The sequence below is a fragment of the Lathyrus oleraceus genome, chromosome 2 (assembly GCF_024323335.1).
Source record: "Lathyrus oleraceus cultivar Zhongwan6 chromosome 2, CAAS_Psat_ZW6_1.0, whole genome shotgun sequence".
In the NCBI taxonomy this organism is placed as follows: domain Eukaryota; kingdom Viridiplantae; phylum Streptophyta; class Magnoliopsida; order Fabales; family Fabaceae; genus Lathyrus; species Lathyrus oleraceus.
Window position 1 is genome coordinate 224,636,564 of NC_066580.1, and position 9,416 is coordinate 224,645,979.

Genomic DNA, 9,416 nt, shown 5'->3' on the forward strand with positions numbered 1-9,416 from the left:
CCCCCACAGGAACCCGGTTGGCATGGCTGTTGGAACAAAGTGCATACTGGCAGCGGGCACAGTAGAGGAGACAATCTCAGAGATAATTGTCCTCTGGGGAGGAGTTAAGGGTGTCGGAGAAGACTGGCTCTGGGCAGCCATGAGTGACTCCATTAGGGCAGTCAATCTGGCCACTTCCTCTTTCAGCTCGCGGTTCTCTTGCTCTAAGTGATCCATCAGTCTTGAAATGTTGGCTCTAGTGTAGTACCGGTGAGTCAGCTTGTCTTCAAAATAAATGAAGGACACAGAGTTAGACCACAGGGCAAGGGACCGGAAACAAAATCTGCTTATGCATATGATACATGCAATGCTTGTGCATATGATTTGTTTTTTTATTTCAAAGGAACTTTAGAGTTTTATTTGAAAATTTTAGAAATATTAAGCATTTTATCACATATGGAAATATCTCATCAAATAATATCAGGGAAAAGAAGTGCAGCATTGTCAATCATATACAAGAGAAAAGGAAAATAATCATCCTATGGATCCCTAGAAACAATCATCTAAAGCTCGGGACACAGGAAGATAAGATGCGCGAAGCCTCTTCACCTCCCTCTCGTAGGCTGCCTCCATATCGGCCTTCTCTTTGGCGAGTCGATCATACCTCCTCTTCCAGAACTTAGAAGACTGAGGAAGTAGAGAAGTCCATACATCATCAGGGTCATCAATAACTTGATGCTCAAGGAACTCAATCAAAGCATCTTTCTCCTTAATCTGCTAAAGCAACTCTTCCCTTTCACGGATCCAAGCACGCGATCGGTCTTCGTCTCTCAACTCCTCTACTCCTTGATTAGGGAGGGTTGAAGGCCCAACCACAATCATAGGTGTAGGTCTCGGATACTTGTAAGGCATGAGATACTCAGACGCCCTCTTCCTAACCCAAACAGTGTAAGGCTCCAAAGCGATGCAATCCTTAGGACCTAACTCTTTCCTTCCTTTCCTATGAATCTTGCGCCAAGCGCGGACCATCCTAGCCTTCAAGCCTTGGGGATCTTTACCATCCTGAAAGAATACACCCTCTAACAGAATGTTATTGGGTTTATCCTTTAAGGGGAACCCAAGCTGCCGACGTGCCAAAACAAGATTGTAGTTAATACCACCACATGTACCAAGAAGAGGTACATTGGAGAATTCGCCACAAGAGTCAATAATCTGCACACCATCATACACATGGTTATACCAAGAGGTATCATCATTAGTGAGAGACATAAGTCTCGTGGACCACCGTAGGCATTCCTTGTTCTCCTTGAAAGCGACCGTCTGAGGTAAGTGAGAAATAAGCCACTTATACAACAGAGGCAAACAACACACAATAATGCCACCACCCTTTGCATTCCTCATATGCAAAGAGAAATAGGTATCGCCCAACAGAGTCGGAACGGGATTAAGAGTAGAGAAAATCCTAATAACGTTCACATCTACAAACTTGTCGATGTTGGGGAATAATACCAATCCATAGATGAGAAGTACAAATATGGCTTCAAAGGCATCCTCACTCATGGCCTTCCCATATATAGTAGCTTGAGCAATGAGGAACTCAGAAGGGAGACCTTGAATTCCACCTTTGGTAGTCATATGAGCACCAACCAGAGATTCATCTATGTGCAACATGTCTGCTATCTCTTGTGAAGTAGGAATACTCTCCAAGCCACTGAACGGAAATTGATCCAGAACAGGTATACCCAAAAGATAAGCATACTCCTCAAGTGTAGGCAAAAGCTGAAAGTCCGGAAACGTGAAGCAACGGTACAAGGGATCATAAAACTGCACCAATACACTCATCAATCCTTCATCCACCTGAGTAGTCAGAAGAGGAAGAAGCTTCTCAAAACGAGCCTTGAAACCCAAGGGATCTAATACATAGGATGTCAGATTCCTTAACTCTTTCAAATCTAGTTGCCTGAAGTTGTACTTCTTTGTATTCCTTCTTTGTCTTTCCATGTCTGAAATTTTTGCAAATAGACCTCTTAAGTTCCTTGAAAATTTTCTTATTATTTATGATATGAATGCAAATGGGTGCATGAATGCATGAATGCAACAATCACACTCAAGGATCAAGCAAAGCACACCAAACAAAGGTCATGGGATGGATCATGTTATCCTTAATATCAACCATCCATTTTGGTGGATTATGGTTTACACCTTATCAACACCTAAGTTCCATTGATATTAAGGATTCATGAACGAATCAACCATGAATCAAGGGTTTGTTGCAAGTCACGAGCATGGAGTTTGGTTAAGAACCACCCAAAAGGGAGTGTACTAGGGTTTAAACCTGCCAAACATGTTCTACAAGAGGTTCCCATAGTCATCATCCCATCTTTCGGATATTATTGGAGAAACGACTACTCGTATTCCGAAAATATTCTCAAGAGAGACTCTTATGAGTGTAGTATCGCGTAACAATCGTATCAAATCTTACACTTGAACGACTTTCGCACTACATCCTAAGAATAGGCCAAGATGGGCTTGGTAAACTAAGGTCCTTGGCTTCTAAGGTTTATATTGGAAAGAGTAATGTCTAACCACAACTTACTTGTGTGACATTATTGATCCCAACATAACCTCCACCAAGTGAATGGACTTGCAAGTCAACTTGCTAAGGAATAACTCCACACAAGTCGACAAGACTATGCCATTCTCCTATCCTAAGTGCACTCGAGTTCGGGTATAGAACTCATCTCACAAAGATCACCAAGCATACAAGGAATTAATATTCAAACAATTCAATCATTACATACAATACAGTAATCCCAAATTGCATAAAAATATGTCACAAAAAAATACAATACAATACAACAAATATGAAAAGTAGGCAAAACCCACTAGGCAAATTATTTGTCCCCAGCAGAGTCGCCATTTTTCTGTCGAGCCATGGGTTGCATTAGCTGCATACGAGGCAAAACAAAACCAGTGCAGCCAACAGTTGCCTGCAAGAGGACCAATCAACATTGCCTTGCAAGCACTCTACAGTGACTTGCATCAACCTGCACAGCAGGGTTGCAACAGCTAGTCTACAAGCACACTCAATCCTTTCCACTACAACAAGAAACACATCCCCATTTGTCATGTATTAAGGCCTTGTTGCACCAAGCCAAAAGGACAAGCAAGTTGGTCCTGCTGAAAGTCCTGCACCTGTCCAAGCCAAACCACAAGGAATCCTGTAACAAGCAGCACATGAGAATATTGAGCTAAGTCACAAGAATATTATGTAAGTTGTCCTGCACATTTCCAAACCAAACTATTGATTATTACAGACTACAAGCACTCCATATGGGCCTGCTAGCAAGAACCAACCTGCATTAGACCAAAAGCATGGTTAATCCAACATTAAATAGGGCTTAGGACCAAGATAAAATGAAAAACCAGACCAAGGTTGAATACATGAACAAGGTGTGCTGCAGAATTGAGCAACATAGAGTGCAAGGTACATCAATCTGGTTACACCATGAGGCAATTTGTGACCTGTTACCAACACCATCAATCCAACACCATGTACTACATAAAACCATGGAAATGCTTGTTGAGGATTAGTGAATGAAGGCTGCAGCTTGGATCCTGCAGCAACAAACCAACATTACCACATGAGCCTAACACCAGTTGCTCCTCCACATTACCACCAAACAATAAGATGTACCAGCACCACATGAATGTGCTCATGGAAAGTGAAACCAAGTTCCCTGCTCACAGTACACCATATCACCTGGCCAAAGCCTCCAACCTGCCATCAAACAACAAACTGCAGCAAGCAATGCAACCAAGGCCATGATACATATCTAGTTGTAGCGGGGTATTCGTTACCATTAGAGATATTGACTAAATCCAAGGTAAATCATACAAGTCGAGTCGCCACCGCACTTCTATTTGTCCAAAGGAATGGTTAGAAAGCGAACAAAAACCTAAAAGTTTTATCGAATCAAAAACTAGTAAAAATGTCAGAGATCTGGGTAAGGGGGTTGGTTATGCAATGGGAAGGTGTTAGGCACCCAAAGCATCTTAGGTACTCCTAGGGAGCCCTTTTCACATTTGTTGTAAGGTTGTTGTTTTTTTTTTTTGTGAAAATTTATTTGTGCAAACATGATTGAATGCATGAGAAAAGAATATACAAATTTATTTACATTTTGTGTTTGAATGGATGAACCCATTGCCTACGTACCATCTTAAAAAAAGATTAGGATCAAAACCTCGTAGTTCGGGGTAAAAAAAATTCAAAAAAAAGTTGGTGAATTGATTGGTCCAAAAACCTTAAGGTCTTTTGTTATCAAAGGGAGAAAACTCAACCTAAAACCACAAATCCACCATGTGAGGATAGCTTCAACATGCTAGTGAGGGGTTAACCCTATAATAAGCATGGAAGACTCATTGTCCATCACTAAGGATAAAGGTGAGTATTATATCTACCTCAAGGATAATTCAAACCTAATAGCTAATGGTTATAAAAAGAAGGGTTTGATTAAGAAGGTGGCCATTGAAACCACAAAAAGTATTTGAATGAGTTATATTTACCAATTAAAAGTATTTACAAAAATATGGTTAAAGTGGATTAAAAGTTTCAATTCAGAATAAGTGTTATGTAAAATAAGTTTTGAAAATCAAAAGCATAAGGCTTAGGTTTCTAATGTTGAAAACAAAAGTTATTGTTTGCACAAAAAGTTTTGGCTTGGGTTAGAATGGGGAAAAAAAAGAAGGGTTAAGTTCCTAAACATGCAAGAGATAAGGGAAAAGAAAATAAAACCACATTAGGAGTTCCCCTCTTGAGATCATATTGATGATCCAAGTAGCTCCCATCCTTTGGAATAAGCAGTCACAAACAAATATCTCAAGCCATTAAGCACAGGTAATCGGAATAAACCTCCAGGGGGTATCCCACAAATAAAGTGGAACACCAGGCCATCTCTGCAAGAGTCATGTGAGCCCTCACAAAAAAACTCAACAAACAGGTTAGAGAAACAAGATAGGGTAATCAAGAGTTGCCCCCAAATCAAAATGTAACCACATGAATCATGCCATTAAAATTCACAAAAAAACTCACAAAAAGCAACCAAGGGCAGGAGGCCTAAACCTCTTGTCAAACACATACATTAAAAGGGTATCAAAAAATTTCAGGTTGAAAGTATAAAATAGTGGAAATAAGGCATACCTTATTGGGGAGGATCGATTGAAATTGAGTTGCACCCGTGAGGTTTGCAGAGCAATCTGAGGGCTTGCCTCTGGAGGTTGCTTTGAACTCTGTCAGCTCTTCTCTCACTTTCTTTTTCCTGCCAGGGTAATAGGAATGACATCTTTTTTTGTTTCACTGAAACTTTGAATTTATAACCTGATTTTTGTGGACCTGTGGGCTCAAATGAGAGAGGCCCAAGTCCAATTTTTTTTTTCTTTTTTTCTTTTTTTTCGTGTTTCTCTTTTTTTTCGTTTTTTTTAGTAAACAAAAGTAAGAGAAACAATGATGTATAATTCAAGCATGCTTGGTGATCTCAAACCAATCACAAGGAGTCCCACCCAAAGGCAAAGGGAACCAAGATGCTCATGATCCTTGAGGCTATGCAAATGCAATGTTATGATGCCATGAGGGATCTTAGGGTCAAAATTGGGGTCTTACACTAGTAAGGCATCAAAACAGCTCATGCCACACATAGAATGCTAAGTCATGAAATCAACCAAAAGCATTGGCCTTAGGCTTGTAGACAATCCATCCAAAACCATAACAGGTTTGCAAGGCCATGAAGTAGGAGGCTGGAAGTGATTTGCATATGTACTTGGACCAAAGCAAAAACCAGTCTACTGCATTGGCCCTTCTTGACCTGCATCAATTCAAAACACCAAAACCTGTCATTAACCCATAATATAACATAATCTGAGTTAATGCATTAACGAAAACAGTCAAGACCATGTGCTAAGCCACTAATTCACTTGCTGCACTAGCCAGACTGATAAACCATGAAATGCAAACCACAACAATGCCTTGTAACTCTGAAACAAGTGTACCTCAGGCGCAGCATCCAGCCAATCTGTGGAATCCGATTGTCAAGCATCATTGATATCTTGCACCATCCTTATCCACCCTTACTGCAGCATGCCAAGGGCTAACCCAATTGGACAATGTAACTCACTCTGCACACCACAGGAACATTGCATCCAAGTGAACTTTGCTAAACCTGCAGTAGAGTACATCACAACAAACCAGTTAACCAACGTAACCAGGCCAAGGCATACCTAAGCTAAATCATGAAAAGGATGAAATGGCAAAGCATAGGGTCACTGCTTACAACAAGGCATAACAACATTAACCGACACATAGCACTTCACCAAACTCATTCACAAAATTCGATCCATTGGCCAAGTTGGTATTAAGAAGAAAACCTGTTCAACAGGTTACCACTTAAACCAACAAACCTACTCCACTTAAAAGCCACCTACAACAGCCAGTCAAAAATGCTTCTTCATCCATTCATCAACCAACATTAACCAACTTAACTAATTGAGTTAACTAACTAAGTTTGATGCCAACTCAATGAGTCATCCCTAACTAACTCCAAGCCACCCTGAACTAATTCCTAACCTCATTCCAAAGCTAACACTTTCCAAACCTAAGCTCTATTTAAGAGATTCATCATTCACAATTTCAGAACCTTGGAAAAACCCTATGTAATTTAGTGCAATCACTCTCTGCAATCTCTTCCCTCACCCTCACCAGAGCTCTATTTCTCTCTCGAAGAAGCCATTGAAGCTTCAATTTCGCTTGAGCTAAGCCACTACATTCTCCTTTCACTGTTGTAGTTCAGAAGAAGAAGAAGAAGAAGAAGAAGGCGAAAGAAGAAGAAGAAAGAATCAAGTTCAGGAAACTTACCGATGGATTTTTCGATCATCTTCTCCGGTATGTCATTTCTTATTCAGTGGCATTTTCTTGCTTTGAGAACACCAAGCTGTAGTATCTGAGGTAGGAAATTGAAGCCCCATGGTATTAGGGATTGATTTGCACCAAACACAATTTAATTTAACTTGTAGATCGTTAGGGTTCTTCCGTTTAGTTGTTCGATTCGACCAATACATAGACGATTTCACGATTTCATCCCCATATATGTGCTTAGCGTGTCGTTGTGCTTCTATTGATGGTGGTAGTTAGTCTGTAAGCCAACACCGGCGCCGGAGACGTTCGTTGGCGCGGTGAGTCACATCGAGTGAATGGTGAGATTGAGGGAGAGATGAGCATGCAGGTTTTCATTCAAACCTGTTACCTTGTACAAGTCCACAGGGAGGTGTGGTGGGCTTATATATATATATATATATATATATATATATATATATATATATATATATATATATATATATATATATATAATTCATGTTTCACACCACCTTTTTTCTAATGCACGGTCTTTTGTTTACAAAGGAAGTGAACTGGGCTTCCTCAGGCCCATTGACCCTCTTACGGATTCACCCTGCGAATTTGGAACTCACCCCCTATCTGGAATGAACATTGATGTGTTTTGGGCTCCGAGGCCCATTTCCAGTTTTACTGCACTTACACCCCTTGTTTGGAGTTTGTTGGCTGACAAAAAACTCCATGGGCTCAAATAACAACCCAACAACCTGAATTCCTCTTTCAACCTCCATTTAGTCATGCACACCCATATGAATTTTACTTGTTTTCTTTATGTTTCTTAATTGATTTTTTTGCAACTTGATTAATTAGAATAATATTAGATTACATAGGTTAATTGACATTTAGGATTAATCTAGTTTTTTAGAATCTCATTTAGGATTAATTCATAGCTTTAGGATTTTCATTAGAATTAAATAGGACTTTTAATAGAAATTTAATTAGGTTTTAGATTCTACTTAGAAATGATTTAGCTTTTGTTTAAATTGAGAATTACACCATTTTAATATTAGGTTAAGATTCATCTTAGGATTTAATCAACTTTAGGCCATGAATAAAATTTGACATACTTTGTAAATGACCATTTTGCCCTCATGGGCTTATTTTTGGTATTTTTGTGTTAGAATCTGCACATGCTTCCTTAGGACTTCTAACTTAGAATTTTAATCAATTTCAATACATGATCCCTTAGGGTAGTTCCTAACAATTACTAACTTCAATTCGATCCAAACTTAGTTCCCTAAAAACAAAACAAAACCCATGATTAAATTGATCAAAAGCAATTTTGATTAATTAAATCCTTTGAACTTGTATAATCCCACAGTCTAATTTGAGTGACCAAAAGACCCTTGGTCACTTAATAAGACTTTTCTTCCAAGCTGTGGAGCTCAAGGCCTCAAGACAAGATCTTCAATCAAGGCATCCTCAGTCACACCAAGCAGTGGATTATACAAGATAAATCAAAGGTCAACACTTGGTAAATACGATTCAAATTGTACGAAACGAGCCTTAAGTAATGAGGAATGATGAGATGGAGTCTCTCCTATCCTTGTCTAGAGAGACTTTGCGTATGGGGCGTATGCCCCAAATATTCAAAGCGTTCGCCCTTATTCATAGACTTTAGTATAATACGAATCGATTAAACTACCAAGTCTTCTTCATACAAGTTCAACATCAACATAAGGATCAACGACAAAGGTTCTTCACCAATAACTTGTCAGTCAAGAGAAGTATCATGCGCTTCGAGTCTTAAGTAATGAGGAATGATGAGAGGGAGTCTCTCCTACCCTTGTCTAGAGCGACTTTGCGTATGGGGCGTATGTTCTAAATATTCAAAGTGTTCTCCCTTATTCATAGGCTTTAGTGTGATTCCTATCAATCGACTGTCAAGTCTCTTGTTACTTCACTCTCCATTCCATTCTAATCAATTCAATCTCAATCATTCATTTCTTTTGCCTCCATCGTCTTGTTTTCAGCCCTAGTGGGCTGAACTACAAAAGCTCTGATTTCCTTATTGCACTATAAAGGTACGTAGGCAGGAGAACCTAGTTTCTTCGCGAGCTATCTTATTTATCAAATTATCTTCTCTATCCAATGACTTCATTCATTCAATCTTCATTCATCTTTTTGGGATCAATCGTACTTCTCCTTGGACTCCTTGTCCATCCTTTTAGGACGTCCTGATGACAATCCATCTCTTCAATCGAGAGTTGTTTGGTTCTTATCCCAAAAATTTAATTCATTCTTTTTCGGCTAACATGCCACTTTGCTCTTCGATTAAGACTCTATCCTTCTCTTGGATCTAAGATACTATCTTGAGTTGATCTTGAATTGCCAATTCCACAGCAAGTGATACACTACTCCTTGCATTACAGTTATCCCTTGACTTAGTGTTTGTCTTGTGAGTCCCTGTTGCTTAGACAAATATCTCTCTCTCTATTCTCGTAGTTCCGAACTATGATTGCTCTGACTTTCTCATTTTCACGATGAGAATACG